Consider the following 15,861-nt stretch of genomic DNA (forward strand, 5'->3'; position numbering starts at 1 on the left):
CCCCTCACTAAAATCCCAAAATTACCAAAAACCCTAGTTTTTGTACGGTGCGATTATACGATTTCAAAAGGGAAAACAATTACCTCGTCGAAATAAATTGTATGCTTTGTCTCTGTCGAGTGGTTGTCGCGGAAGTGGGTTCTCTGTTGTTTTCTCTCATGCTTCTTTGCTCTTCTACCCTTGACTTCTTGTTGTGCAAAGGGGAAAAAGTAATAGCAGGTTACTTTGTTCATTAGCTTAGGTTGGGTTGGGTTAGTTGTGGGTCAGGTGAGAGTGACGTGTGTGCGTTTTCACCAAGGATGGGGGGGTATTTTGGGTAGAAAAAGGTTAGAAGTGATATCACTGTTCCATCAGTCAAAACCGCTTTGACTGACGGAATGGCTGAATTGCAAAACTTTGGTAAGTTTTGGGAGTGGATTACAAAAATTGAAACATTGGGGGTCGAATTGAAAATGACCCCAAACTTGAAGGGGTAAAGTGTAATTTTCCAAAAAAAAAAAAAAAAAAAACAGCCATGGAGCTTCCACAATGAATCTATGATCATCATGCTTCTTACAACGGGAGGATTTGTGGGCAGTTGTGTAACTTCACCGTGTCGTGAAAATCCTTGTTAAACCCAAAATGGCATCAGAATCTTCCACTATTTTCTTCTCTCTCGCTCTCTGATTCGATCGCTCATTTCCTTTCCTAATCCCAAATGGCAAAGGCAAAGCGCCTGATCCCATCTTTCAATCGCGTTCTGGTCGAGAAAATCGTTCCTCCTACGAAAACCAACTCCGGTATCTTACTTCCCGAGTCAACCACCAAGGTAAAATCTGTCTCTCTCTTTCTTTTCTCTTTTTTTCCTTGATATATTGGTACTGGTCCTACTGGAGAATTTCGGTGTGCTGTTTCGGAGAAAAACCTAACATTACCTATTCTAAAACTAATTAAAGCAATAAACAAATCCAATGGTCCTCATATTCAAATCCAAATGACTTAAAAAAAAAAAAACTTCAAAAATAGTATAAGAACAATGTGTTCAACCCGAAGATAAATACTGGTTGAAAGAGCCAACAAAGAAAGAAACAAAGTAATGGAACAATAAAATATAGCAGTACAAGATATTTCAACCGTCTTGATGAAAATTGAATGGAATTGATAATTTTGGATTGGTGCAGTGATTTCTTAGAACTTTTGGAGATAAATCTTCCTGTGGAGTTTCATATGTCAAGCTTGTATTGGTTGGTGTTGGTTTGATGAGGGGCTCAGCTATTTTGTTTCTATATATATATATATATATAATAGTCTAATCACTCTCCGAAGTACCTTAATATTGTGATATGTGTCGTGAACATTTTTTTTTTTTTTGAAGGATAATCCAGTTTTTTTAAAGTGAACCGGTTTTTCAAGAGTAAACTGGTTATTAAATTGGCTTAATTAAAGGCATTTAATTATATTTCAATAATTTTCCTTATATGTGATTTCATTAAGTTTACAAATTTAATGCACAATATTAAGTATTATTAATGTTCAAATCAAATAAGGAAACAAATAATACAAATCAAATTATTAGGTATTAATAGTTTTAGTCACCTTAATATTTTTAATTCAAATTTAAAAAATGTTATAGAAGACGAATTGTTTTTCTGCATATACCTTGTGCATGTAATAATAACTAATTTATAAAATAAGAATTGTTTTTTTCTAAATAATAAGTCATTGAAAAACAATTTGATTAATAATAAATTATCTACAAAATAATAAGACCTACAAAATAAAGACTTCTCAATTATTTCGGATTTTTTTTTTCTCTCTCTCACCGATTTAACTTTTTTTTTTTTTTTTTTTTTTTCTCTCTTTCCACATTCTCCACTCTTAAAATTTAACAACCTAGGAGAACAAAACTCCAAACTCAACTTGAGAAGGAGGATCTATGGTGGCGTCAGAGGGCCAAATCCGAGTGGCTCAAGCATGGGGATAGGAACACTAAATATTTCCATGCTTGCGCCAACTCTAGGAGAACAAAAAACAGAATTGAAAAAATTCAAGATGAGAAGGGGCAATGGTGGGAGTCTTCGGAAGAAGTGGGTTTGGCTTTTGTGAATTATTATAAAGGATTGTTCACGGCTGGGAGTGTAGAAGAGATGGGGACGTGCTTGCAAAATATAAAACCTGTGATCACATCACGGATGAACGAAGAGCTGGGGATGATTTTTACTGCGGCGGAGATAACCCAAGCATTGCATCAAATGGCGCCCCTCAGCCCCGGGACCGGATGGATTGAATGCGGGTTTTTTCCAACAAAATTGGGCAGTCATGGGCACGGAGGTGTGTAGAGGTATACTTGAAATTCTTAATTCTGGAATTATGCCTGGTAATTTAAATAAGACCCACATTGCCCTTATCCCAAAAAATAAAAGCCCGGAGTGTGTGACCGAATATCGCCCCATTAGTCTTTGCAATGTCTTATATAAGCTTATTTCTAAGGTCCTTGCAAATAGACTAAAAAAGATACTCCCATGTGTTATTTCCCCTACCCAAAGCGCCTTTATCCCGGGGAGATTAATTACAGATAATTTATTGGCGGCTTATGAGACGCTTCATACGATGCATACAAGAATGGGGGGTAAAAAGGGTTACATGGCCATTAAAATAGACATGAGTAAGGCCTATGATAGGGTTGAATAGAGGTTTTTGGAGGCGGTCATGAGGAAAATGGGGTTCCAGGATGGGTGGATTAAATTAGTAATGATGTGTGTTACTTCGGTACAATATTCGATTATTGTCAATGGTGACCCTTGTGGGCTTTTTGCCCCCTCTAGAGGCATCAGGCAGGGAGACCCAATTTCACCCTATCTTTTCCTCATTTGTGCAGAGGCGCTAAGTGCTATGGTAACACAGGCAAATAGGGAGGGGCTTTTGTCTGGGGTCCCTACCTTCAAAGGGGGCCCTAACATTAGTCATCTTTTTTTTGCCGATGACAGTTTGTTATTTTGCAGGGCAAATCTAGCTCAATGGAGTAACCTGTCAGCAATCCTTCACTCTTACGAGGCTGCGTCGGGACAAAAAATGAATGCCTCAAAGACCGCTATTTTCTTCAGTAAAAACACATCCTCCGCTATGAAGGCGACTATATTGGAGTTTGCAGGGATCCCAGCTACAAACAAATATGACAAATACTTGGGGTTGCCCGCCTTAGTAGGCCGTTCCCGAACAAAAGCCTTTCGAAGCATTGTGGAGAGGGTGAGGAAACGGCTTCAAGATTGGAAATTACGGTTTCTTTCTCAAGCTGGAAAAGAAATTCTGTTGAAGGCGGTAATTCAAGCTATTCCCTCATATTGTATGAGTGTTTTTTTATTTCCGAAAACTCTTCCTTCCGAAATTAATTCACTCATGCAAGGGTTTTGGTGGGGTCATAAAGCAAAAGATTGAGGGATTCCTTGGATGAGTTGGAGTAAAATGGGGTCGCCTAAAGCGCTTGGGGGTATGGGTTTCCGCGATTTACATTGTTTTAACAGAGCTCTTTTGGCAAAACAAGTCTGGCGAATGTGGGCTATGCCGGATAGCTTAATTGCAAGGATTATGAAAAATAAGTACTTTCCGGATTGTTCAATTCTTGATGCAACAATTCGGAAAAAACCGTCATTTGCATGGCGTAGTATTCAAAGTGCTTGTGTTTTAATAAAAGAAGGTCTGGTGTGGAGGATTGGCAACGGACAAAAAGTGCGGATTTGGGAGGACAAATGGTTGCCTAAATTACCAACATGCCGAGTGCAGTCTACCCCAAGCGTACTTGATCCGAAAGCTACTGTGTGCAACCTGTTTGATGGAAGTGGGTGCGGGTGGGATCAGTCCTTGTTGGCTCAGTTGTTCTCGGTGGAAGAAGGCCATCAAATCAGCTCTATTCCAATTAGCTCGACCAATCAGGAAGACCGACTCATATGGCGGGGAACAGTGAAAGGAATTTTCTCTGTTAAGAGTGCCTATCACCTACAAAAAGGCTTGGAGACCTCACAAATGGCCGAATGTTCTTCTAGGAAAAATGACAGTACAGTGTGGAAGACTATTTGGAAATTGCATCTCCCGAATGCGGAAAAAGTATTTTTCTGGCGGGCTTGTCAGAATATTTTACCAACACGGGAGAACCTTGTGAGGAAGAAGATTATTTCAGATCCAAGCTGCCCAATCTGTGGACGGGAAGCTGAAACTATTGCTCATATTCTCTGGCTCTGCCCCTCAGCTCAAGATGTGTGGGGAGGGGCCTGTCCTATTTTTCAAAAAAGCTCCTTTAATGAGCCTGATTTTCTAAGAATAACAGAGGGAATGTTGAGCCGCTGTACGGTGGAGGAGTTTCATACTTTTGTGATTATAGCTCGCCAAATCTGGTTAAGGAGGAATAAACTAATTCATGAAGGCTTTTTTTCTCATCCAAATGCAGTTGTATTTAGTGCCTCTGAGGCTCTGCGGGATTTCCAAAATGCGCAGGTGGATTCCCAGCTTGTGGAGGACCCAGTGGGACTCCCTCCTACGGGGAAGTGGGAGGCTCCTTTGCTAGGCTGGCATAAGGTGAACTGGAATGCGGCTTTAGGAAGGCAAATTGGGAGAATGGGGTTGGGAATGGTCATCCGAGATCACACAGGGAGCTTGGTTGCAGCCCGGAGTGTCACACGACAGGGAGGTCTTGCTCCCGCGGCTGCTGAGGCCATGGCAGCCCTCGTGGCTGTTCAAACTGCCCGAGAGTTGGGTATTCCACAAGCATGGTTTGAGGGTGATGCGAAGTCCATTGTGGAGGCAGTAAACTCCTTGGAGGCAGATTGGAGCGGAATCGGGCACCTGGTGGACGACCTTCGTTCAGAAATAAAAAAGATCGCATGCTGGAAAATGACTTATGTCCGTAAAGAGAGTAACAGGGCTGCTCACGTATTGGCCAGAAGGGCTACGTCTGAGGAGCTGGATAGCATGTGGCTTTATAGTTCCCCTGAATGGCTAGCTGAGATTATTGTATCAGAGCATAATGCTCTGTCCCACGATTGTATTGTTGCTTGAGAATGAAATAACATCGGCTCTTTTTTCAAAAAAAAAAAAAGTTAACAACCTAAAGAATCAACGTGAAGTAATTCTTCTTCTTAATCTTCCATATGTATGTTTTTTATTTGAGAAAAACTACAACTTCAAAAATTAATTTTTTTTTTCTCTCTCTATTCTTCAACAATAATAACCTAAAAATTCAAATCTCGAAGTAATTCTTATTCTTAACGTTTCAAAACCGCAATTAAAAAAAAAAAAAAAAAATTAACATCGCACTTATTAAAACTACAATCTCAAACGAACCCTTAATAAGAATAATGCAATCATCTCTAAACAATTGTAATTGAGTATTAACTGTATTTGTAGGTTGTTTATTTTTTTTTTTTTTTTTTTTTTTTCAATTTGTTCTTTAATGAAAATTGCAACTTCTGAATTAAGATAATGTGATACTTATTATATTTCTATATTAAGGTATGGGGAAATATAATCTTCTCTATTATTAACCCATAAATATATTTATGGGTTTTATTTATATTGAAATATAATAAGTGTCACATCAACAATATCAGAGTTTCCTACTAATTTTCTATTAATATTTTGATAATCAGAATTCAAGTTTTGATCTTGCTATTTTTTTTTTTCTTTTACATTTTTCCTTAAGTACATGTTTGGTATACTTAAAAAAAAAAACAAAACAAAACAAACAAACAAACAAACAAACAACTACATGTTCAGTAATGTACTGGTATATAACATTTAATATATATTTTTATTAAAAGAGGCGTGATAGATTTTTGCACACACCTATTTTAACTTATAATAAAAAGTAAGATGAGATGTGTTTAAGTTTTTGAAATTAAATTATAATGAAGAATCTCGTGCATAGCGCAGATTATGTGCTAGTATTACATAAAAAAATAAAAATAAAAATAAAACAGAACGCATAAAACGCTTTAAAAGGAAAGAATTGTGGAGCCTACATCCAAAATTATTTACACGACACCACTTATAGTTTGAATTGTCAAAATGATATTTCATAATTCAATGTTACACAATAATTAATTAATCCAAACACTAAAAGATTACAATGTCTCTTCCAAACCAATTTACGCATGCACTCTTTAAGAGACAAAGATTACATTGTCTCTTCCAAAGATTATAATGTGCCTTTCAAAGGGTGGTAGGGTTATCCTTATTAAGAGAACTCTTTCCAATCTTGCAACATATTTCCTACCTCTTTTTCCCATTCCTGTTTCGGTGGCTAATCGTATAGAAAAGCTTCAACGAGATTTTTTATGGGGTGGGATAGGCGACGAGTTCAAGTATCATTTGGTAAGCTGGTCTAAAGTTTGTTCTCCCATCTCTGAGGGTGGTTTAGGGATTCGAAATATGCGAGTGTTCAATAAAGCTTTGCTAGGGAAGTGGCTGTGGCGTTATGCGAATGAGAAGGCGACCTGGTGGAGAATTGTGATGGATGCAAAATTCGGTTCTGAGTGGGGAGGGTGGTGCTCCATCAACATTTCATGGCCGCATGGCGTGGGGCCTTGGAATAATATTAGGAAGGGACGGAGGTTATTTTTTAGTCATATCAAATTTGATCCAAGCGATGGTTCCAATATTAGATTCTGAGATGATGTGTGGTGTGGTGTGGAGGTTCAAGTCTCAAGGTAGCTTTCCCAAGTTTATATAATATGGCTAGTGTGCAAGATGCATCTATCGCTGCTAACATGGGTTTTTCGAGGGGCTCCCTACAATGGAATGTTAGCTTCATTCGCCTGGTACATGATTGGGAAGTGGATGTGCTAACTTCTTTCTATATTTTGTTGTACTCTCATAATTTGAGAAGGGATAAGGAGGATGTGATTTGGTGGGTTCCGTCGCGCAAAGGGAAGTTTGATGTGAGTTCTTTTTATAAGTCCATTTCCTGTAATGAGAATCTCAATTTCCCTTAGAAGAGTATTTGGCGGACAAAGGCTCGTTCAAGAGTGGCTTTTTTCATATGGACGGCAGTGCTAGGAAAGGTCCTTACATTGGACAATCTTAGAAAGAGACAACTTATCGTGATCAATATAATTATAGATGCTGCATGTGCAAATTGGATGGGGAAACAGTTGATCATCTCTTTCTCCACTGTGAGGTCGTCAGGGCACTATAGTATGCTATTTTCAGCCGATTTGGATTGAATTGGTTTATGCCTAATAGGGTGGTGGATCTATTTGCCTGTTGGTGGACGGGAGGTCGTTCTCGGAGTGCTATGGTGTGGAAGATGGTCTCTCTTTGCCTTTTGTGGTGTTTGTGGAGGGAGAGAAATGCGAGATGTTTTGAGGATCTTGAGAGGTCTTTGGAGAACCTTAAGTCTTTTTTTTTTTTTTTCTTCTCCCTATTCACTTGGACAGCTGTTTATTTAGCTCCATTAGTGATTAACCTTCCCGATTTTCTTGTTCTTTTTACTTCTTCTTCTTAGGAGTTCTCTTGTATACGTCATGTGTACTTAGGTTGCACCCCTCTGCGCTTTTTGGTATATACAACTTTACTTATCAAAAAAAAAAAAAAAAGAGACAAGAAAAAGAAGAAATTATACAAAACATGCAAGAAACTGTTCTTTAGAGCTTTTTGACGAGTTTATAAAGCTCCGAGCAGCATCTAAACTCAGTTCTTCATGCACCTGGAAATAATAGGAAAAGAAATTTTCTTTACATTAACAACCAGAAACAAAAACTTGATTGTAGAATTGCAAAAATGTAAGATACGTACAAGTTTTTTATGAATTCTTTGAAACGACTTGCAAAATCTCTCTGCTTCTGCTGCCCCCACCTATAACATAAATGAGCACCAATAGTTAAGTCTCCCTCCCATCCCATCCCATGTTTTCTTCATACACTGAGAATATTGCAACAAAATCACTAAAGAAATTCAAATCTTCGAAAAACATTTCTAGCCATATTTGTTGTGAAATCACATGACAATGTAGTTTTATAATATTTACATTTCCTAATAAACAAAACATGACTCCAATTCTAAATAAGGCACAACTTAACAGCATCAGAAGTTTCTAATCAATGGCTGAAGCCTGAAACTGATACCATATACACATAGAAAGTAACTGACAGAATTAAAAGGTGCCTTATGTTACAAATAAAAGCTCCCAAAAATATACTAGGTTAGTTCTTTAATGACCAAAGTGAGGTGACTATGAAAAGTTGGATGCAAATAGAGAAAATGGTAGTCGATCTGCTCCTCCCCTTCCTCAACAAGTACTGGACCAACAATGGGTGTATTATTTTGCCACTTAAAAGCAACTTTTTCCGCCAAAAAATAATTTCAATAAGAGCACCAGATAATGAACTAAAGCCAGGGAGGAGAGAGATATCTTCAAGATCACATATTACAATCTACAAAGAATGACTCAGCATGTAACATTTTAAAATCACTTATAATCTCCTTTAAATAATTGTAGAACATGTTTTTAGAACTTGTGTTCTTAGTGAGTATCACCCCATAAATCCCAAGTTCAAAACTTGTTAGGTGCAAACTCTCCCTTGGGGCCACACTCCTTGGTGTAAAAGCTAGTGATTTACCCTAATCTGTATAGGGAAACTTCTGAGCGTACGGTGCACGAGTCTAAAGTTTACTCTGCAGAGGTGGGTCTGAAGGGCCTTGCCTTGCCGAGGTTCTTGTCATAAAATAAATAAATAAAAATCTTTTACTTCAACTAATACACTTCTCCACCTTAGTGCAGTCATTAATATTCAATGCACATGGCTCAACAATTTAGACCAGATTTCTCTCATCTAATCACAATCTAGAGTTACTAATACCTCCTCGCTTTTTTTGGTAAGTAAAACTAATACCTCACCAGCTCAAGATTGATGCATTTATTTATGGCCGGGTGTCTGTTTTCGTATTGCTATCCATCCCCCACATCATCGCCATCATCAGCTCAATCATCTTAGGAAGGAAAGGCAATCCCTTTTCTATAATTTCTATCTCATTTCCCTAGATCACCATTAGACTATGTCACTTCACTCTTCACAGAAGAATGCAAAATCTTAGAATTTAACCAAGGAGTTAAACATGGTACACATGCAAAGATATGAAATATTCAAGGAATCATGGTCTACAAGTTTCATGCGTTAGATCATGTTGGTATTTGAAATACTAGAAGTGGCTAGATTAGGAACTCTACTAATTTTCATAACATAATTGGAGTTCAGCATACCTTCCTCTCAGCCGCCAACTCTAGATTCACCCAAAATGTATCTGTTAGCATACAAACACATAATCATGACAATTTAACTTCGGTACTAAAGCCAAGATACAAGTGGAAATGCATCTTAGTTGCCTATAAATTTTGGAAACTTAATGTCAACAAAGCCCAGCACGTTGCAATGTGGTTTAAGAAAATACTAGGTTTCTTTGGAAGTTTGTAAAGGAAAAGAACAGAAAGGAAACAACGAATTAAGATTGAATGGACAAAACTGTCAACTAGTGCTGAATATATATACACGAAAGCATAATATTGCGTTAAGCAGTGCCAATCATACCACCTCATTCTGCGTTGTCTTAGAGGTTGACTCTCTTGATGCATCTGATTCCACCTGAAATTATATTCAAAAACCAAACTAAATGCATATATAAACAACCACAGAGGGAAATTTTCGTCGAAATTTTGAAGTCGTGTTATGCACAGTTTAAGACAATACAAACTGCATAACCATTTAGGTAGTTCCACTAAATTGTTTCAGAAAAAGCCGTTGGAAAACAGGGTTTCAAGTTAGGAATATTAGAAAAAACAAAATATTTTAGGTCTACAATTTTGGATCATCTGAGAACTTTTGGCTTTGCAGAAATTCAAGAATAAATTTTGAAAATTTCATCTCAATATCAACCTTGAACAAGATCAACGCAATAGCCTCGATGCAATATTTTTTATTCTTAAATACAAAGTTCAAAACACTAATCAAAATAAGCTGACAAACACAGATGTAGAGGATAACGAGCATATAAAAGTTCAGAACGCATGAAACATCTATAATGGTTGTCTGCCAACACATTGGCTAATGGACTTGATCTGTTCCAATCAAAAGTAAGATCTAGGACACAATTGCTACATTGCATAACATCTCAAGATCTAAAGTACAATGCAGCATTACATATTAATTGATATCTATTATCCTGGCACATCCATTTAAATTGGCTCACTTTTGTGACTTTCACTTTTAGATCTCCCTTTACGCGCAAAACATGGGGAGAAAAATACACTAAATCAAGCATTCAACTCCATCAAAAGCTTCTGTCATGCGATTAATCATGCGGTTAATCATCGAATAAGCATCTTCGTAGACTGGCTCGAATAGCTCACTTTAAACACACATTTCTAAACTGGCTCATTTACGAAGATGCTTATTCGAGCCGAGCTATAAAATGTGTGTTCAAGCTTGGCTCGTTTAAAGTTCGGGCGAGCTTGATCAAGTTCATTGAGATTGATGTTCGAGCTTAGCCGAGCTCAACTCGAACTCGAGCTAAGCTATTAAATTTTTTAATGTATGATCCGAGTATAGTTCAAGCCTGATTTTTAAAACAACCTCTAGACATTTATCTATAGTATAAATATAAATATAAATATTAATTAATTTATATAACTAGTTTTTAGTAATATATATATATATATATATATATATATATATATATATATGAACGAAACTATAGTCCGAGACAACTAACCGGTCGTGAGCACAAACAAAGCTAGTCCAGAAGCTACTCGAGTTTTGTCAAGCGAGTCGGATATGTATCATTTACTAATCGAGCGGGTTGTCGAACGGACTGGTTTATTTACAGTCCTAGTCACAATTAAAAGTTTAAGGAAGACATTATCAATTGGGTGGTAGTTGGAAGGGGGTATATCTTCATTCTTTGCCTTTTGTCAATATGAGTTCTGAATTGTTCTTTGATTCTTCTGGGTATGGACTTGATTTCGATATACTTTCTGGGTGGGATTTTATATTGTGATCCAAGCCATTTATTAGTTTGCTATTCTGGCACGGCTTCAATTTGGATATTTCTTTGTGCCTTTCCCAATTAAACTAAAATGTCTATCTTACAGTACTTAAAACTATTACTACGAATTATTAAGATGGAGTTGATAATTTCACATTACATTTGAGAAAAAGAACAACTATGTTTGATTAATTCTTTAGTTTACTTGAATGGTGTTAGTTCTTGTGTTGGCTTAATTCAGTTTCAAAATGCAGATGCTACTGTTCATGGCTCAAACACTGACATATAATGCTCAGAATCCAATCTCCACCGTTCATAATGTAGATTCATGTGTTATGAACGTCCCTGCAAAATTTCAGCTCAATCGGACCACAAACGCCCATCGATCGGAGCTGTTGATGAAGACCTGACAGGCCGGGTCCGGACCTCAATTCCCCGGGTCCGGACCTCATTTCCAGAAACTAGAATCTTGCTCCGCAAAGCCGTGTCCGGACCGCCCATTAACAGGTCCGGACCCCCCGTAAGTTTTAGGCCCAAAAACGTGTTTTTAAGTGGGTTAGGTCTAGGGTTTTGTCGGGGGTATATATACATCATTATAGAAGAGAGATGCACGAATTTTCACCCCCAGAGAGTTCGTGTGAGGCTGTGCTTGAGTGATTATTTTGTTGTGAGCCAAATTGATTCCTCTTAGAGGATTTTTGTTAGTATTGATCGTGTGCTTAATTGAAGTCTATCGGAAGGGTCCGATAAAGGAGAATCACGTTGAAGAAGATTGTGAGCGAGGAGACAAGTTGGAGGCTTGTCGATCTTACAGAGTCAAGGTCTTGCAAAGGGTTGTAAGTGTTCCTAGTGTCTGTAATCTCTGGATAATCTTTTGATAGTGATTTCCTGGGTTTGGCTGCCCCGGAGAGGTTTTACTTTTAGAACGTTTTCTAAAAGGTTTCCTCTTCGTCACCAAAATCTTTGTGTGTGATTGTTCATATTTTGGTGAATGTTTGTTTTGATATATATCTGTTAATTCCGCATAAAATTGTGATATTTATCTGTTTAGAATTTTTCAATTGGTATCAGAGCGGGTTCACTCCGTGAAGGATTAAATTCCTGAGTGTGATCTTTGTTTCTTGTTTAAGATGTCTCAAACCCTTAACACTGTGCCTAATTTTGATGGATCAAATTATGGCTATTGGAAATCCCGTATGAGATTTTTCTTAAAATCTATAGACGTTTGGCATGTCATTGAATCTGGATTTAAAGCTCCAGATAAGCCGACAGCTGAATGGTCTAATGTTGAAAAACAAACTCGTATGGCGAATGACAAAGCTATGAATGCTCTATGCTTGGCAATTTCACAAACTGAGTTCTCCAGAATTTCAAATTGTGATAGTGCCAAGGATGCATGGGAGATCCTAGAAACTACGTATGAAGGAACTAATCTTGTTAAAGCTTCAAAACTTCAAATGTTAGTTTCTCAGTTTGAGGATATTAAAATGTTAGAGGATGAGACATTCAATGAATTTTTTGGTAAACTTAGTGAAATTAGAAATTCCATGATAAATCTAGGAAAGAAAGTTTCTGACACTAAGCTTATTAGAAAAGTTATGAGATCCCTCCCTGAAAGATTCAGAATGAAGGTAACTGCTATTGAGTCATGCACTGATCTTAATACCATGAGGATAGAAGAGTTAGTTGGTGCTCTTCAAACTTATGAGTTTTCCTTGCCTCAACCTAGGAAAAATAAGGATATTGCCCTTAGAACTCTTAGGAAGAACTCTGATGAGTTATCTGATGAGGATTCACCAGATGATGAGGAACTTGCATTGATAGCTAGAAGGTATTTTAAGAATGAACATAGAATTTCCAAGAAATTTGGAAAACAAAAAGAGAGTACTCAGGGTAGAAATGAAAGAGACCCACGTGGTCCAAAATGTTATGAGTGTTCTGGCTATGGTCATGTGCAAAAGGATTGTGCTAACCTCAAGAGTAATAAGCCAAAAGGTCAAAAAGCTTTCAATATTACATTGAGTGACACTGATGAGGAAGAGACTCCTAATTATATGGCTTTTGGTGCATCTTATGATTCTGATGATTCTAATCAATCAGATGTTCAGTCTGCCCCTGATAATGAATCAAATAGGGTTAATGATCTTCAAAACTCCTTTAACAATTTAATGGAAAAGTTTTCTATGCTTAGAAATACTAACTTGAAAATTGTTAAGGATTTTAAGAATCTTGAGCTTGAAAGGGATAATTTGTTGAAATCTTTGAGTGATTCACATGTTGTTTGCAATACTCTCAAATCTGAAAATCATGTGTTAATTGCTAAAAATAAATCCCTTCAAAATGATCTGATTGCATCTAGAAATCACTTGAGTAAATTCTCTAGTGAAAAGCTTGATAAAATGTTGCATATTCAAAAGCAATCTAGCGACAGATCTGGCTTAGGATTTGATAAAACTGCTTCTTTGTCTTCTAACCGTGCTTCTACTTCAAAGACTGTTTTTGTTAAACCAGTGAAAGTAGAAGAATCTTCAAGTGAAGAAAAGCAAGTAGTTGCTCCGACTCCTCAAGGTAATAAAGGTAAGAAAATCTACATTGAGCCTCAAGCATCTTACCCTACACCTAGAGTCATGCATCCTCCTAGGAAATTACCTTCACAAAGGTTTGTCCCTACATGTCATCACTGTGGCAAAGTGGGTCACATTCGACCTCACTGTTTTAATTTGAAACTTCATGTGCATATAAATAAAAATTCCTATTCTAGGAAAGAAAGTGAGGGTTTGGTCATAATGATGAGAGAAGTGCTATCTAGGCTAGATAAGTTTAAGCAAAGTCATAAGTCTAGACCTAAGATTTCTCAAGTTTGGGTTAGGAAGGATGATACCATTCACCCCTTGAGGGGGAGTGGTGATGATCTCACCTTATGTTAGGTGAGTCACCCACATGTCTAGGATTGTTTTTCATGCATATCTTTGCATATCCTAGAGCATGTTGTTTTTCGTTTTTCATTGCATTTTTGTTTTATTTTGTTTTGAAATTGTATTTTGTTTGTGTGCATTTCTTTTGTGAAAAATAACAAAAAGACAAAAATATTTTACTTTGGTTGTTTTTTTCTTTCTTTTCTTTATTTTGTCTTATGCACCGAGATAGTTCATTAATTTCTCATGTTGCTTTTTATGAATTTAATTCCTTACGTCTTGGAATGTTCTTAATATGCATGAGATGAAAATTTGTGTCAATGAACTTGTTTTTGTGGTTACCTAAAGCCTGAGCTTATGTGGTACTTTTTGCCTATGCTTTATTTCTTGTGCACAGTTAAGCTTAAATTGAGGTTTTGTTTCACTTTATTTGTGAGGTCTGTTAGGTAGCCATATGGGGTTTTTGACTAGTCATATTTTTCAAATTGACCATATGCTAGTTGAACCTAGGGCTTAAAAATTCCTGCTTTCTCTGTTGTGATAAGCACCAAAAGTTTAAGGACACTTTCTCAAAGAGAAAAATAAACAAAATAGTGAAACAAATAAAATCAAAAGATCATATTCCAAAAGGAATTTATTTCACTGTGTCAAACTTGTGCAAAATATTTTACAAAGAGAATTGTATAGGATGAGAGTGGCTAGGCCCTAGTATGATAAGGTTTGACTTTTGATTTGATATACTTGTCAAAACCTCATGGTGGTGAAACTTTCTCCTCATTTTGTAAATTGAAAATTTTTCTCTTTGGATGGCTTACCCACACACCACACAAGCATAGGTTGAATGGAACATTTTCTTGGCTTGGGTTAAGCAATATGAGTTTCTAGCCATTTCTAGTCTCATGTATATTTTGCATATTTGGAGCATGTTTGGATATTCATTGTGCAATACATGAGTCATTGATGTGTTATCATGTGTGTTCATTTAACTTTTAAGGGGGAGAAACATGCTTTGCATTTCCAGTTTCCTGTTGTTAATTGAGTCATACATTGAGGGGGAGTTTTGCTGATGTTTCTTTATAATCACGCATTCTACGTCATTTTTTTATCATGAGTTTTATTTATGTCTTCTTGTTCCACATATGCCTTGATGTATTTTGTGAAGTGTTTCAGGAAACATGAAGACCTTTTGTCATTCTGTGACAAAAAGGGGGAGTAAATATGGGGAGATGATGGGATTGGCTCGACATTTTGGTTTTGTCACTGAATTGCCAAAGGGGGAGTTTGTTAGTTCTTGTGTTGGCTTAATTCAGTTCCAAAATGCAGATGCTACTGTTCATGGCTCAAACACTGATATAGAATGCTCAGAATGCAATCTCCACCGTTCATAATTTAGATTCATGTGTTATGAACGTCCCTGCAAAATTTCAGCTCAATCGGACCACAAACGCCCATCGATCGGAGCTGTTGATGAAGACTGGACAGGCCGGGTCCGGACCCCAATTCCCCGGGTCCGGACCTCATTTCCAGAAACTAAAATCTTGCTCCGCAAAGCCGTGTCCGGACCGCCCATTAACGGGTCCGGACCCCCGTAAGTTTTAGGCCCAAAAACGTGTTTTTAAGTGGGTTAGGTCTAGGGTTTTGTCGGGGGTATATATACATCATTATAGAAGAGAGAGGAACGAATTTTCACCCCCAGAGAGTTCGTGTGAGGCTGTGCTTGAGTGATTATTTTGTTGTGAGCCAAATTGATTCCTCTTAGAGGATTTTTGTTAGTATTGATCGTGTGCTTAATTGAAGTCTATCGGAAGGGTCCGATAAAGGAGAATCACGTTGAAGAAGATTGTGAGCGAGGAGACAAGTTGGAGGCTTGTCGATCTTACAGAGTCAAGGTCTTGCAAAGGGTTGTAAGTGTTCCTAGTGTCTGTAATCTCTGGATAAT

The 15,861-nt window shown here is 37.3% G+C and overlaps 1 pseudogene; it reads left to right on the plus strand.

Annotated features, from left to right (window-relative positions):
• The first annotated feature begins 697 nt into the window (after nucleotides 1-697).
• LOC132163889 (10 kDa chaperonin, mitochondrial-like) overlaps nucleotides 698-15,861 on the plus strand; it is a 28,961-nt pseudogene continuing 13,797 nt past the window's right edge.

The sequence above is a fragment of the Corylus avellana genome, chromosome ca10 (assembly GCF_901000735.1).
Source record: "Corylus avellana chromosome ca10, CavTom2PMs-1.0".
NCBI lineage: Eukaryota > Viridiplantae > Streptophyta > Magnoliopsida > Fagales > Betulaceae > Corylus > Corylus avellana.